Here is a 16,964-nt window from a genome sequence, read left to right on the forward strand (position 1 = left end):
GTACAAAGAGAGAAGGCCTTCAAGAAGTTGTATTACTTCCCTCTGATTCCTCGCCTTCAAAGGCTATATGCATTTAATGCGACGGTTGAACACCTGAGATGGGACGCTCAGCATGAATATGAGGATCGTATAACGACTCATTCGTTTGATTTTGAAGTATGGAAACACTTTAATAACCAACATCCTTTTTTTTGCTTCTGAGATTAGAAATGTGAGATTGGGTCTATATACGGATGGGTTTTAACCATTCGAGTAATCAGGACAATAATATTTATCATGCCCTATCATTGCCACACCATATAATCTACCACCTTTCGTTTATATGAAAGAGGAGTACATGTTTCTATGTGTTATTCTACCTGGCCCAACTAATCCAAAATATAAGATTGATGTGTTTCTGTAGCCTTTAATTGCCGAGTTGAATTAATTATGGGAATCGGCTGTTGAAACATATAATATTCCTGCGAATCAAAATTTCATGTCGCGAGCCGCTTTACTTTGGACCATTAGTGATTTTCTAGCATTAGCAATGTTGTCTGGGTGGACTACTGTGGGCAAGCTTGCCTATCCCTATTGTGTGGAGAACACTAATGGATTTAAATTGAAAAACAAAGGGAAACAATGTTGGTTTGACTGCCACCGCAAATTCTTACTAGATGACCATCTTTGGAGGCAAAATCGATAATGGTTTAGAAAGAACACAGTTGTTTACGATCCTCCTCCACCTCTGAGGGTTAAGAGTATAAATATTGCAGGAAATAGAAGACCTTGGACTTATGAAAATGACAGAATTAGGTGCAGAAGAAGCAAATGGTCAGATTGGGTGTAATAATGGATGGAAAAAGCGTAGCATCTTTTGGGATTTGCCATATTAGCGTACACTTCTAATCCATCATAACCTTGATGTCATGCATATTGAAAAGAATGTATTCAAAAATCTGTTTAACACCATGATGAATATTAAGGGGAAATCGAAGGATAATGCAAAAGCTAAAGCGGATATGAAGGAAAATTTTCATAGACTAGAACTTGAACAATATGCAATTACAGGGAAGTTTCCAAAGGCTTGTTATGCTTTAGAAAAGCCATAAAGGCAAGTGTTATATGAGTGGGTTCGAATATTGAGGATTTTGAATGGATATGTATCAAGCATGGGTAAAAAATATAGATTATTTGGCATGAAGAGCCATGATTGTCATGTTTTCGTTTAGAGATTGATTCCGGTGGATTTTCGAGAGTTGTTGCCGATCAGGCTTTGAGAAATGATGACAGAATTGAGTCTCTTTTTCAAGGAACTGATAACGACTGTAATCCGATGTGATGATATGGATCGATTAGCGTAAGAAATCCCAATAGTGATATGCAAATTGGAATAGATTTGCCCACCTGGATTCTTTGATTTATAAAACATTTACCGTTTCATCTCCCATATGAATGTCGTATTACGAGACCAGTACAATATAGATGGATGTATCCATTTGAGAGGTAAGAGGTGAATTATTACAATCACACTCTAACAAATTATCTATAATCTTAACTCTTAAATCCAATATTTTCGTTGTAAATTACAGGCACTTGCACAAAATAAAAAAAGAATGTTCGTAATAAGGCTAAGGTTGAGGCATTAATTTGAAATGCATATTTGGTAGAGGAAGCATCGACCTTTTGTTCACACTACTTCAAAGCACATGTTTACACCAAGCATCAAAGAGTGTCGCGCAATGATGATGGGGGAGATCGGATTGAATCCAAGTTAGAAGGAAATCTAACAGTTTTTCACTTATCCTAGCCAAACAATTAGAAAATAAAAAAAAAGACGATTATCTGATGTAGAGATACAAGCAGCTCAAACATATATTTTGTTGAACTGTGAAGAGATTGCACCATTTGTACAGTAAGTTACCGGATTCATAGATACTAATATTCTTAATACATCACCCACATCCCAATTTGACCATTTACATCCCAACAGGATATATATTGACCATTTATGGCTATAAAACCCCAATTTGATTGACACTGTGGTTGATGCACGACTAGAAAAAGAACTTGCAGATTGGTTCAAAAGTTATGTAAGTAACTTTCAAGTTATCCACACAATATACTTATATTTTAATTGATTGTTAATTTGTGTGTCTTTGTTATTTCCTACAGGCTCGAAACTTTGAAAGTAATATTTCGAACAAATTCGTTATTGATTTATCAAGAGGACCTTTACTGATAGCAAATGCTTACTTTGGTTACTTCGTAAATGGTTACAAGTTTCACACCGAGGGATATGGGACAAGTAGAAAGACAATGAATAGTGGTGTTTGCGTAAAGGGATCAAACTATAGTGACGTGTCAAACGATTTTTATGGAAAGTTGGTTGAGGTCTTGGAGTTAGAATATCCGTTGCTACTAACAAAGCGCATAATATTTTTCAAATGTGAATGGTTTGATCCCACTCCAAACCTTTATTTAAAGGTTCATCCAAAGTATAACCTTGTAGATGATATTCATCATAGAAGAAGATATACGAAGTATGAACCTTTTATGCTGGCGATGCATGTTATGCAGGTATACTATGTTCCATATCCATCGATAAAATGAGCTCGACTAGATTGGATGGCGGTTTGCAAACTCAAGGCTAGAGCAGTTGTATTGGAAGTTGAAACCAAACAAACCGCTGCACTCTCAATCTTTGACCCATTTCAAGAGGTTGAGATCGATACACAGCCGATGCAACTAGTTGAAGATTTAATTGAGAAACTGGATGATGAAAACAGAACTTATATTGACATAAGTGCATCAGATGACGAGGAGGAAGAAGAACATATCATCCTGGGTACGTTAAAAAAAGAAGAAGAAAAAGGTGAACACGAAGAAGAAGAAGATGAAGATGAGGATCTTGAAGATGGAAATACATAACTAAATTGTATTATAGATAATAAATAGATAAATTTCATATTTCTGAGACATTACTTATTCAATATCTATGATGTTTTTTAGAGCAATATGATTATTGTATTTTGCAAATATACTTTGATTTCATATATTACCGTTTCAAGCTTAATCATATACATACATATGTAGGTTCGATCATTTATAGTACATATGGCAAGAGGTAGGTGGGTTGATTCAGACGCACTCAGTAGCGGACCTCGTGGAGGTCATGAGCAAGGATGTAGCAGACATGGACGAGGAGGGGTTATACCTCCTCCTCCTCCTTTTGGTACACCTGGTGCTTCATCTTCTATTCAGCCCCCTGTGCCAGCTCCAGTTCCTCCTATTCCTTCTTCTTCCCCATTTCCTAGACTAGCAAAATCTACACCAACTGCATAGTCTCCATTTGCACCAGGTAATCATAACTTTAGTTAGCACCAGTAAGTACTTATTTGCATTTCTGACTTATTTATTTAATTTTGCATTTGTAGCTTCGACTGAGCCACTTAACAAACTTAGTTTGGTAGTGGGACAATAAGTACTTGTTTACAACTGTATTTAAGAAAGGTTTTATTTGCATTTTGATGAGTCTTTCAACTTGCGTTTCACTTTGATATCTTTCACAGTATATATCCATCCTCTCAAGTGTCAAGGCAAATTATAAGGATCATAAAGCTACATCTAGATAAAGATGGATACACTTGGGATGCGGTACCACAAGAGGCGAAAGACTTTTACTGGGATGAGTTTCAAGTATGATGTTACTCAAGTTACATCTTCATTGACTTTAATCAATTATCTAAATTTATGGAGATATAATCATTTACATTTTGTAAAAATATTGTAATTTGTTTTTGTAGAAACATTTTTTATGGGAGGAGGTTATTACAGCTATGCTTAAAGTGGCTTGGAGAAATTATGTCCTCTATGCTACTCTGAAGAAGCAGCAGTGCGTATCTCAAAAGGTATGGGAGAGCTGATAGAAGGCTTGGGAGGATCCTGCATTTAAAAGAAAATATGAGATCTTTGCACGGAACAAGTATAGTGAGATTAGCGGTGATGGAGCAGGACCATCGAGACTCACAGGCAGGTCCATCTCCGCTATAGAGACAGCTCAACTATTGGTAAGTTAGTTAGAGTTACCACACTAATGTTTAATGGAATAATTGTAAATATTAATATATTATGCATAAAACTATGATATAGGCTGAGAAATATGGTCGTGAGCCTACATCAATGGAGGTGTTCAAATACACTCACACAAAGGACCATGATGGAGAGACTTTTGTCGACAGGCGTGCAATGGGTGTTAATGTGAGTATGAGACATTTTTCTAATGTTGTAGTCTTCTATTATTTATGCGTTGAATGGAGGTGTTCACTTCATCTAGCAACTGTATAAAAATCATTGCACTGTTGTTTTCAGGAGAATTACAGTACAGCTCGCAATCGTGTTCTCTCTTCTCAGCTTGCATTTGATGGTCAGCCGAGTGTTGATGAGTTAGCTTTATATTTAGATGCGACAGGAGGCCAAAAGAAGAGGAAGGAGTATGGCACCGGCTCCCAGGCATCACATTTCTACTATAACTTAGCTTCAAATGCTGCTGGTGCTCTACCATCACAACCACAGCCCAAGCATTGTGCTGTTGATGACCAGGAGAAACAACTCGCAGCTTAGATCACATGTGATACGGATGTCTAGTTCCCAAACGACTACTACTTCCTCTGATCCTTAAACTGTTATAGATTCACCAGCGCTGGCTACTACTGGGCCTCAGATGACATCTTTCATTCCTCCTCCTCTAGATACTATAGCTAATACTACAAATATGTTAGTGACTCCTCCAGACACTACATCAAACCCAAAGAACACTATACCAGATCCTACAGCCACTTCATCGGTCCGACATTATAGATTTGACTTTGGACCATTTTAGCTTGCTATTTTCATTGATTTTGCTTTCATATTTTGTAACTTATTACGTTTACGATGCTTTTTGGATATATATATATATATATATATATATATATATATATATATATATATATATATATATATATATATATATTTGTTATTTTTCAACAAGTGTATAAAATTTGTATTTGTACATAGTTTAAAATTATATTTTTTCTTTTTACTTCAATTTTGCAACTGATTTGCGATAACCAATGTTTTTTGTATAACACATATTGCAACAGACTAGCGCCCAAAATTCAAAAAGATGGGAAATATTTGTGACCGATTACCAACAAACTTTTTCCATTTGCAATTGACATTTAAAGGGGAAATATTTGCAACCGAATTGTGATGAAACCATGGACACAGATTGGATACCAAATTACGATGGATTTTCCCAGAATTAGCACCCATTGGATCCGTTGCTGAAGAATTTGCGACGAGTGGTTTACCGACCATTTAAGTGTCGTTGCCAATAGGTCGCAAATTAGTTTTTGCGACCAATTTATGTGAAATTGAGACCGATTTGGTAGTCATAATTTGTTGAATTTTTTATAGTGAAGGTAGAGGGACATTCCTACCTCGTCAAAATTTTAATAAGGCGAAGGCTAGTGCGCAATCAGGTACATATGGTAGTCAAAAACAAAAGATCGCTAAACCAGGCCCCCTAAAGCTACCTTTGGGGAATGTTTTGAGTATAAGACTAGGAATATGGAAAAACTAGTCATCACACCCACCACCACTAATTTGGACCCCTCTAATCGCACAGCAGTTTTGATTTCTCAACCTATGCCCAATTCTTCTATCACATTCAATAACCGAAATAGCTCTTCTCCTTTGAATGTGAGTCCTATGCCGCTTGACCCTAGGGACCATAGGCAGGAAGATGAGAATTTTCAAGAAGCTATTTTCAATAATGAATAAATGAATGAGGATGATGGTAGCTTTATTGGTAGCTCGGATGATATGGATGACTTTGATAATGAGATACAGGCTGAAATTAAGAAGGATAATGGTTAGTCCCACATGCAAGATTGAGAGGTATTGTTGGATTCCCCTTTTGAACTTCTTTTTATTTAGTGTTTTGATGAAAGTTTTTGCGTGGAATTGCTAAGGGGCCGGGAATAAAGAGTTTCTTAATGCTTTGAAGATGTTTTTGAATATCCACAGACCTCAGATTGTGATTTGTTGGAGCCTAGAATAAGTGGTCCCAAAGCGGATGTTGTCATCAAGAGGATTTATTATCATTACTCACACCGTGTTGAAGCTAATGGCTTTGCTCGAGGTATTTGGCTCCTATGGAATTATTTAGTGGTGGTGGAGGTTATCTTTAACAGTAATTAGTTCATTCACTTTAACATTGGGGAGAATGGATTACATACTATGGAAGTGTCCACTATTTATGCTAGCCTGCCAGCTATTAATAGAAGAGATTTGTGGGAAAACCTTAACTGTATTAATGCGAGCATTAATTCTCCATGGGTTCTGATCGGCGATTTTAATTCCATTTTATATAGTAGCAAAGAGTTGGTGGGTCCATTCGTAGATCAAGTATTTGTAGAGCTTTTCACTTATGGTTCCATAGCTCGGGGTTGATGGACTTAGGCTTTATTGGTGGTCAATTCACTTGGAGAAGAGGGACTTTGATGGAGAGACTGGATCTGGCTATCTGCAACATCTAATGGAGAGTTTAGTTTGGACAGACCTTTATTACTCAACTAACTCGCATATGTTTAAACAATTGCCCGCTGCTGCTCAATACTTTTAACCTGCACCAGAGGAGAGGTTCAAATAGGCCTTCCCGTTTTCTCTTACCCTGGTTAACCTATGAAAGCTTCGATGGGTTTTTTAAAGAAAGTTGGCAAACTTCTAATAATATCATGCAGTCCATTGGTGAGTTTACTAACAAAGCGAAAGTTTGGAACACTACTGTTTTCGGTAACATTTTTAAGCAAAAGAAAATCCTTTTAAGACGAATTAATGGTATTCATAGATGCTTGGAATGAAGATTTTCATTTGATTTAGTTAAGCTAGAGGGGGAGCTTCAAGATCAGCTAAATTTGATCCTTCTTAAGGAGGAGTTACTTTGGTTTTAGAAATCTCAAGCTCAATGGATTCAATATAGGGATCGAGACACTTCATATTTTCACCTCCAAACTATCACGAGGCATAGACGCAATAAAAAGAGAGGGGTTAAATAATGAAGAAGGCGTTTGGATTGATGATCAAATCACCCTTCTTTAAATGGCTAGGGATTATTTTTCCAATCTTTATACCAAGGAAACTGAGACTATGCCTTAATATATGGTGCAAGTCATGTATCCTACGTTAACTCTTGAGTAGCATAGCAGGTTTCTGTTTGAGATCAATAATAAAGAACTAAAGGAGGCCTTATTTCAAATGAAGCCATGGAAGGCTCTAGGTCCGGACGTTCTTCACGTTGGCTTTTTCTAGAATTATTAGGGCGATGTGACGGAGTTTGTTTGTAAAGAAGTGAGAGCTATATTCAGGAGGCAAGCTATCAATGGCTCGCTACCTAAGTAGGGGCAACACACGCTGGCCATAGGTAAGTAGCCTCGTTTTGTGTGCCCCAGCACAATTTTCAATAAAACATACACTTCACACAGACACATACGAATTCATGTGAATTCACGTTTACACACAAATACACATGAACTCACACAAATCACGTATTTTATGCAAAATCACATGTCACACGAGCACGCGTTTCTGGGCCTTATCACAGAAATTTCTAACTATAACCGCTCAAAAAGCCTCTTCCCTTGCATTGCTAGTATTGTTTTTGCAGGAAACTCCCTGAGCAGAGCATTTCAAAACAAAGCTATCCAGAGTGGCGCACCTAAGCTGACCCGAGTGGCGCACCTAAGCTGTCCCAAGTGGTGCACCCTAAGCCGTCCCAAGTGGCGCATCTAAGCCGTCCCAATGGCACACCCTAACCCTTTCTGAGTGGTGCATCATAAGTCCCCTGAGGCAGGTCATCTAAGCCATCCCATATGGCACACCATAAGTCCCTCGAGGCAGGTTTTAAAAGTCCTCTTGGGCACCGTCCGTTGAACAACCTCCTGCAGTGGAGCATTCTCAAATCAAAGTCGCCAACTGGCGCAACCATCCGCAGAAGTCGTCAATAACCACAATGATGCAACTCATCCACCCAACAAATGCCGTAATAGTACCATAAGTCCTCCGAGGCAGGTCTTCAAAGCCCCACTTGGCACCTATGAAGCATAACCTCCTACAGTGGAGCATTCTCAAATCAAAGCCGCCAACTGGCGCAATCATCTGCAGAAGCCGTCAACAACCACCATGATGCAACTCACCACCCAACAAATGCCGTAATGGTACCGTAAGTCCCCTAAGGCAGGTTTTCAAAGTCCCTGTAGGGATCGTCCGAAGGACAACCTCCCGTAGTGGAGCATTCTCAAATTAAAGCCGCCAACTGGTGCAATCATCCGTATAAGCCGTCAACAACCACCATGACGCAACTCATCCACCTAACAAATGCCATAATGGTACCGTTAGTCTCCCGAGGCAGGTTTTCAAAGTCCCATATCAAAGTTGCCAATTGGAGCAATCATCTGCAGAAGCCGTCAACAACCGCCATCACGCAACTCATCCGCCCAACAAATGCCGTAATGGTACCGTAAGTCCCCCAAGGCAGGTTTTCAAAGTCCCCCTGGGTACCGTCCGAAGGACAACCTCCCACAATGAAGTATTCTCAAATCAAAGCCGCCAACTAACGCAATCAGCCGTAAAAGTCACCGGCAATCACCATGGCACAATTCATCCGCCTGTCAATTCTCATAATGGCAATCCACATCAACAAAGCCTCCAAGATGGTGCACTTCATTCACCTAAGTCGTGCATGCCACACAAATTAGGTAAGTATTTTCTTACCCACGCATCTACTTTATACTTTGATGACATTTTGCTTGAAAAGCAAAATATTATCAAAGTGGAGGCAAACTGTAGATGCTCAAATTTTGCCCCTAAAAAGTTTAGTGATGATACACCATTTTTTGTATAAAACTGGATCGGGATTCCCGAACGCCAAGGTTTTCGAACCAATGGTCTGTGGCTGAGATTATCTATGTGTTTAACCAGTTTTTACTTTTCGACTTACCGGGCATTTCGACACGAAACTGGGCCTGAGAAGCGCATTGGGCTCGCTCAACACGCTTCCCGATGCACCACTTTATTTTGCATGCCACCCGGTCCGATTTAGTAAAGTGGATCGACCCTACTACGGGGCCCGTCAGTGGCATTTTGCCACGTCAGCCCTAAATAAGGCCACTTTACCCTGAAATGCCTATAAATATACATTGAGGGATGAGCAAAGGGAGGATTCTTTTGTGAGCTTAAGGAAACTCTTAAAATCTCAAAACTCAATCTAAGAAATCAAAGGAAACCATTCTTTTCCCTTTGTTCTAAGATTGTGATCCATAAATTCTTTAATCAAAAACCCTTAAGCATATACTAGAAATCCCAGAAAAACATTTTTAATCATGAATCTCAGATTATTGGATCAAGGACTAAGGAGTTGGGTTTCTTCATCCATTTTTGAATCAATCTTGAAAGGAATTAACAAAAGGTAGTTTCTGAGAAGCTTAAACTCATTTCTCCATTTTTTTTCTTTTCCTTTTCGGTGTTTTAAACATCTGTTCTGGGTTTGGTTGTGAGGAAACCTAAGATCAACCAGAAAGGGGTTTCTGTGCCTCTGTGGCATGTGGCTAAAGTCAATGGCGTGTGCCACATGCCTGTGGCTCACGCCACAAGTGTCCATATCCCCCTGTTTCTACCCTATTCGATTTAGAGGCTCTAAACCTTAAATGGTCTGTGATGTGTATTAAGCCACATATGGATCAAATAAATAATAAGAACCAGATTAAGAGCAATGATTGGTGTATTTGTTCATCCTTCAAGGATGAACGTCAAGGCCATAAGCTTAAATCTTGTTCAATCATTTAAATTCTTATCATTTAATTTATTGTCTTTATAGTTCAAGCACTTTATTATTCTGTCCTTTATTTTATGCCTTTTAGTTTAATGCTTTATGTTTATTATTGTGCCAACCCCTTTATTTATTAATCTTGAATTCCTAACATGCATCATATCTTCATTTTGTGAGTGTGAGAGTAATGGTGGTTTGGGAATGTTTGATTTACTATTCTGTGATTAAGGTTAACTTTGTGTTTTTATATTTTATCTTTACTCTTGTGCTTTAATGTTGGTTTTATTGCAAAATGTAAAGGGTCCTAATTGGATTCCTCTAAATGCTCATTTGCAATAATTATTGGGTATTGGGAAATTTGGAGGCTTAAGGGTAGATTGTGCATTAGGGATGGTTTGTAATTCTTTTCTCCTTCCCCTTTCTTTGTGTGTTGGATTGATGAATGCAAAAATATGCTTGGATGACATGTTTTACAAAAGTGCATAAAAAGGGTTTTTTCATCTCAATTTGAGTTAATCGCATTATTAATTATTGTGAATTATTGAACAACGAGGAGGCAGGATTAACCGAGCGATTTGGGTACCTAACACCTTCGCGTTATCATACCTAACTCCCGGACCCTATCTCTAGTTTAAACCGAGTTAGTCGATCCAAAGAATCGACTAATTCGAGAAATTTTTCCTAATAAGGGTGGCGAATCCAAAATTGATAAAACTCTTACCAAAATAAGAGAACCACTTTTTGAGGATAAACGAATGGGTTAATAAAGAAAATCAATTTACTAAATAAAATGAACCAAGCCCGTTCGACTCGATTCTTTCCTTTTGTTGGAAAAATCTGATATCCTCACTATCTTATGTTAAGGAGGTCAAAATAGTGAATGATTCGATTTTAGTGGCTATGGATGGGAATGGGTTGAAGACAGAGCAATGGGTGCATTGGTTTCCCCCTCCAGTGGGATCTCTCAAACTTAATACGGATGGATCGATTAGAAATGGGCATGGCTATGGAGGTGGTTTGATCAGGGATAGCTTTTCAAGATGGGTAATGGGCTTTGCGATGAACATAGGGGTCTACTCCGTGCTTCAAGCATAGCTTTGGGCTATCTTTGAGGGTCTGAAGCTGGCACGAAGCTGTGGTGTTACAAGTCTTTTGATAGAATGTGACAACTTAGTAGTTGTTCAGATGCTTCAAGGCCAAATTTCTGTGTCAGGAGGGCTACTGCCACTGGTTCGAGCCATCAACTTTAGTTTGACAGCAGGTGGCTATTATTGAATTTCTCATGTGTACCGAGAGGTGAACTTTGGTGCTGATCGGCTGGCAGAAATGTTGAGTTCCTTTTGTTAGGCACTCACGTTTTGCAGTAGTGTCCTGAGGGTTTGAATGAATGGTTGCTGCATGATGTTGTAGCTATTGTTTATTCTAAGATGTGCACCTAGTGTGATTTTGTTTTTTTTCTCTCTTTTTTCACCAAAAAAAAAAAGTGGTTTTTCCTTATGATTAATGAAAGTATCGTATTAAATGCTAATGTATTCAATCCTGTGGAATAGATTAGAAATGTATGATTAGTAAAATTGTATTAACATGTTTAATGGAGGAAGTCAATATGAAATATTATAAGTATACTTTGTTATGTACACTAATAGATGAAGGTGAAATTGCATAGTGAAATAATCAACATGTTTTCTTATAAAACATGAAGGAACGGATGTAGGGACAATGACCTAAAAAAGGAAGATTATATACTATGTTAAGTAATCCATTTACAAATCGAGTATTGGTGTAAATAGTAAAAGTACATTTCTGAAAGGTGCAATGAATAATAAAGTGCAGGTGAAGCAAAGAGGTAAAAGGGGTATTTATATAACAGTAATTACATCTAAACCACCAATGCTAATGGAAAGTTGGAAAGTTGAATGCGTATAAATATAGTCAACTTATAGAGATCAAGGAGCATATCTAGAAGAATGAACTTAACTTTGATGGATTCAGACTATTATGAAATTATTAAAATTGAACCAGGGCCAAGTCATTCACCACCACACATTGAGGTGCCCCTTTCACCTTATGTATCTCGGGCATATAACTTTGTGTTATATTTTAATTGTACCTAAATTCTAATTTAACCCCGTTAGACACTCCAATTTCAAAGTTATGTTATAATTGTAACCCAACTAAAATTATAGCTTCGAAAAATAATAAAAATATAACAAAGTGGAACCCACGCATGACCCTTGGTTAACTCTAACCCAGCTGAAATTGAGTAAAATGTTATGTTTCACTATTGTTTTATTTTCAATGCGTTTTTTAACTTCTCCTTCCCCTTTCACCAATTAACATCATCTCTTTCCTAGCTCTAAACTCATTTTCTCTCTCCTTAATCATATAAGATTAAGATTAAAATAAGAACCAACAAATATAAATATATTTTATTAGAATGGAAAGAAATATAAAATTAAGCATTTGAATTGTGCCTGAATTAATTAATGAAATGAAACCCAGATAATAAAAATGTAAAATTTTCAATTCCACAAAACTGAATTTAGAAAGGAAAAAGGAAAAAGAAAAAAGGGAATTGCCTTTGTTATTTGTTAAGAGCATCTCCAATGCAACCATGGATTGTGGCTGATGTGTCTTAATAAATAGAAATTGTGGATGGTGATGTGGCTAAATGTCTGTCTGTAGATATTAGATTTTAAAAGTGGCTCTCCAATGCACGAAGAAGAAATCAGTTTTAGCGCAAGAAGAAGTTCGCTCGCGAATAAAAGAGAAGGGATAAAAGACAATAAAAAAAAAGAATAAATAGGAAAAAAGAATAAAAAGCTAAGTCACGCTGTCTAGTAGACCCTGTGAAAATAAAGAGAGTGATAGACAATGTCTCTTTTTTTTTTTTTTACACTACACTCACAGACCAAACAGACAATAGCATTTACTACAAAAAGAAATGCTTTTTAGCTACCGAATTTAGTGACCGATGCAACATTATTACTATTTAGCGATAGCTCAGAGATCGCCCATGATAGACACTTAATGTGAAACCTTTGCAATATTAGCGACCGACTTGACATTCATTTCTCTTTTTCGCGCTAACCAGAGCAATACACCAGCGACTGATCTGGCAACGAAATAGGGACCCATATATATTGGAGAAAGTTTTTGTTTTTAACTTTCAATTTTTTAGAAATGGCAAATAAATTAAAGCAATCCATGGTTGCATTGGAGATGCTCTAAGAGAAAAGCAAAATAAAATGTAATATCTTTATTAAGAGTGTACAAATTGTAAAATGGCTAAAAGAAAAAAAAACCCAGAAAGGAAAAAAACATTATAGAGATATTGCATAGTTTCAGTTTCAAATCTCCAAAAGAAAGAAACCAAATTAAAATTAAAATCAAGGAAATAAAATTTATTTATTAATTATTAATGAAAATTAATCACCTGGAATTCTCTTCCCATAAAAGATCATTTATACTGAAATCTCAAAACATATCAGACCTTATTTTTAAAAGAGCCAAAATTCCTTATCTAGATTACCGGTTATCACTAAATTTATGATCACCTTCAATTTCTTTTTAGTGGGTTTAATAAGGAAAGAAGGAGAGAAAGCAATTGAAAGCTGTGGATCACCATAGATGTGTGATACAAGAAGGATGAGCATAAAAAGGGAAGATGAATTTAAATAGAAGTGTTTATTTGTTCACCATGGGTTTGCAATCTCTACTTACCCTAAGATGGTGTTCGTGGATCAGTCTTTATTCCCTAAATGGAAAGGCAATGGACATTACTTACCATTCACTGATATTCTTCTTTGTATGCAAGATTGAGAAATTAGGTCAAAGGAATTAGGATCAAGTTTTGTTCATAGAGGAGGCTCATGATTGAGTTTTCTCAACACAAACGGAAATGCTAGATTTTGATTTACCACACTTGGGTTAGTTTGATCCTTGAGTCTTCACTATTATTTAATTCATTTTTTAAATCATGATTTTATATTAGGTTAGTATTATAACAAACATTTGAAACAGGGGTGTCCTGGGGGTTAAGGTCAAAATAGGGTATAATTATTACAACTTACAAGGTCAAGGTATTTTAAATGAATTAATCACTTAGTAGGATGTTTGGGAATAATAACTTGTCTAGCCAGCAAAGCTTTTATAAATAAGAAAATGGAATACTAGCAGCTGTTAGCAACTTACCATTTATTAAGTGGAATGTCTATAGAGACTCGGTAAGTGATAATACAATTCAATTTATATATAATGCTTGTATGGACGTCCACAGATATAGTTTAGTCTCTTGCAGAGCGATACGCTACACTAGAGAGGTTGGTGATGCAGCAGTTGGAGTTGCTTGCTCAACAATCACATATGATCACTAAGATTCATCAACATTTACACATCAAGTCCCACTCCTCCTACAGATCCTCTAGCTACATATCAGACTGCTATTGTCCTTATACACGATCTTGTCTACAGAGATGATGTCGATGCAGTTGGAGATGTACGTCTTTCTGGTGATCAGTTGATTGGGGATCAGTCACAGGATCCTTAGATATTTGTTTTAGGCTCTAGTAAACATAATACTACTTTTATACATTCGAAACTTATGTTTGTTTGTGTTTAATATTACGACTCATGTTTACTTATGTTTAATATTATGCAAGAATTAGCTTATTTACATGTTTACTTATCTACAATTTGAATGTCTTTTTACAGATAATTCGAAATAGGGTTTTATTTGAAAAAACAAACAAATATTGAATTTCAGCAAATTTTATTAACTGATTACCCATTAATTACCGATGGAAAAGTAATTAAAAATAATAATTAAATATTTTACCAACACAATATCGACCTTTTACCGACCAATTACCAATGGAATACTCAGCCATTATCGATCATAACATTTGGCGATCAATTACCCCACAAAATATAAAAAGGATTCAACCATTAAATTAACGACAACAAAATCAGCATTATCGACCAAATTTGTAGATAATTTACCAATGTAATTTTTTTTGGTAGCTAAGTTTTTACCAAGAAGGCAATTACCGCAGAAATTTTTTGGTAGCTAAGTTTTTACCGAGATGGCAATTACTGCAGTAATTTATTTACTAATCAAATTATTCATTTTACGAGGGATATTTTCGTCGGTAATAGCCGAAAATTTTATAGTGTAACACAAGAGAAAAACATATCGCATATTCTTTTCTATAATGAAAAAGAAGAATAATATTGTAACATCCTGGACCTGAAACACCATATCATGGTCATACATCTATATTTAAGAACATGACATATGTGACATGAATGTAAATACACATGCATTTGCAATTGTTCTGTGACAATATTAGGCAATGATATGCTGAATCAAGACTATGCACATAAGTATCTGATAAGATTGTGAATATGCAAATGTATGAATTTGAATAAGTTCTGGACCTGAGAAGCTTGCCACTCTGTCTTAGATACAAAGGATATAATTGCACCTTTTAGCTCTCAGTACATTTGTATATGTGGTGTTCAAGAGTGAGTCACTCAAGTGAGTAAATTAAGACTATGATGGAAAATTATATCTGTTTGATCATTAAATTGATTAAGACTGCCTTAATATGTAGTAAGAGATTGTGAATCAGAAGATTATAAGTTAATTAAAGTAGAAAATGATTATGAAGATTAATTAGAATAATGTTAAATGTGCTCAAGATGTAGCGATGATGTGGCATCCTAGGCCTAGCAAGATATTGTTCGCTTTAGGCCGAACCACTCAGGCCTGCACAGTTTTGTTCTTGGGCTAGAACCTACTCAATAGCCCAAAAGGCCTCTTACTAGTTGAAGGCTTGCCCTTCCTTTTGTAGTTCACTTACACCTTATGCTTAGCTGATGTGGGATTTGCCTAGGATGTCACATCCACCCCCCTTAGGGACTCAGCATCCTCGTTGAGGTTTGCCCCACCATTAGCCAGAGAGACAAGGCTTGACTCTATTACCAAGTCTGTGGCATCCCAGCTCTGTTACCAACCCTCTCAGACCCGCATGGTTTTATTCTTGGGCTAGAACCTACTCAATAGGCCAAAAGGCCTCTTGCTAGTCTAAGGCTTGCCCCTTCCTTATGTACTTCACTTACACCTTGTGCTTAGCCAATGTGAGATTCACCTAAGATGTCACAGACGAGAAGCTAGCACGTGAAGCACCTCAATTAGTGTTTTGATTAAGTACTTAATGACTTGGCGTTAAATTATCTATGATGTTTAGTTAAGGCTTAAACAAGATTAACTAAGTGTTAATAAAGGATTATGGACTTGATTAGCATAAAAGAGAAGTTGTTATAACAAATGTGAGGAAAAACATAAATAAGCAAAATTTTAAGGAGTGAGGAGGAAGTAAGAAGTCATGTGATTTGCACATGAGTTATTAGCTTATAAGAATACTTACTACTTAACATAAATCAAAGAACAAAAGAAAAAGGAAAAGAGAGAGAGGAGGCCGACGCTTAAGAAGAGAAGAAGAAGAAGAACTTAAGAGCTAAACGATTCAATAAGATTTTCAAAGGGTTTTGCTAAAAATCAACTAAGGCAAACAAATCTCTACTTAGTTTGTGCCATTGGCATGATATGGAGAAGTTTGGGCTAGGGTTTTAGACAGAGAATTTGAAGGGGAGATTGATTTTGATGAAATTAGGTGATATAAACATGATTTAAAGTGTTAATTAGTTAGTATTTATTATGTCAATGATGATTTGAGCTTCAATTTGATTGAATTGAGAAAATCATACTTAAGGCTAAGGATACCAACTTGAGATGATCATGGAAATGATCATTTTGTTTTGAATTAGTGAGTTTAATTAGTTAATTAAGCATTCTAATGATGTTATTAAGTGTTGGAACGGAAAGAATTTGTTTAAATTGAGATTATCATACTTGTATGGTTATAGAAGTTTAAGGAGCTTAAGAGGTATTCATTATTCATTGTAATCTTTGATGAATTTTAATGGTGTTAATTGATGAATAGTTGATTGAGTTGAGATTATAGGATTGTTAAATGAGTGTTGGAGAATATATTACATTTTTTGGGTGTTCAAAATACAAGGAGAAATAAAAATGTTAAAGCATTTTAAG

General features: G+C 36.4%; 1 pseudogene; it reads left to right on the forward strand.

Moving 5' to 3' along the window:
• The first annotated feature begins 427 nt into the window (after positions 1-427).
• On the forward strand, positions 428-1,898 carry LOC149492763 (uncharacterized; annotated as a pseudogene).
• Positions 1,899-16,964: the final 15,066 nt, after the last annotated feature.

The sequence above is a fragment of the Jatropha curcas genome, chromosome 11 (genome assembly GCF_041381405.1).
Source record: "Jatropha curcas cultivar XTBG-Jc1 chromosome 11, XTBG_Jcur_1.0, whole genome shotgun sequence".
NCBI classification, from domain to species: Eukaryota; Viridiplantae; Streptophyta; class Magnoliopsida; order Malpighiales; family Euphorbiaceae; genus Jatropha; species Jatropha curcas.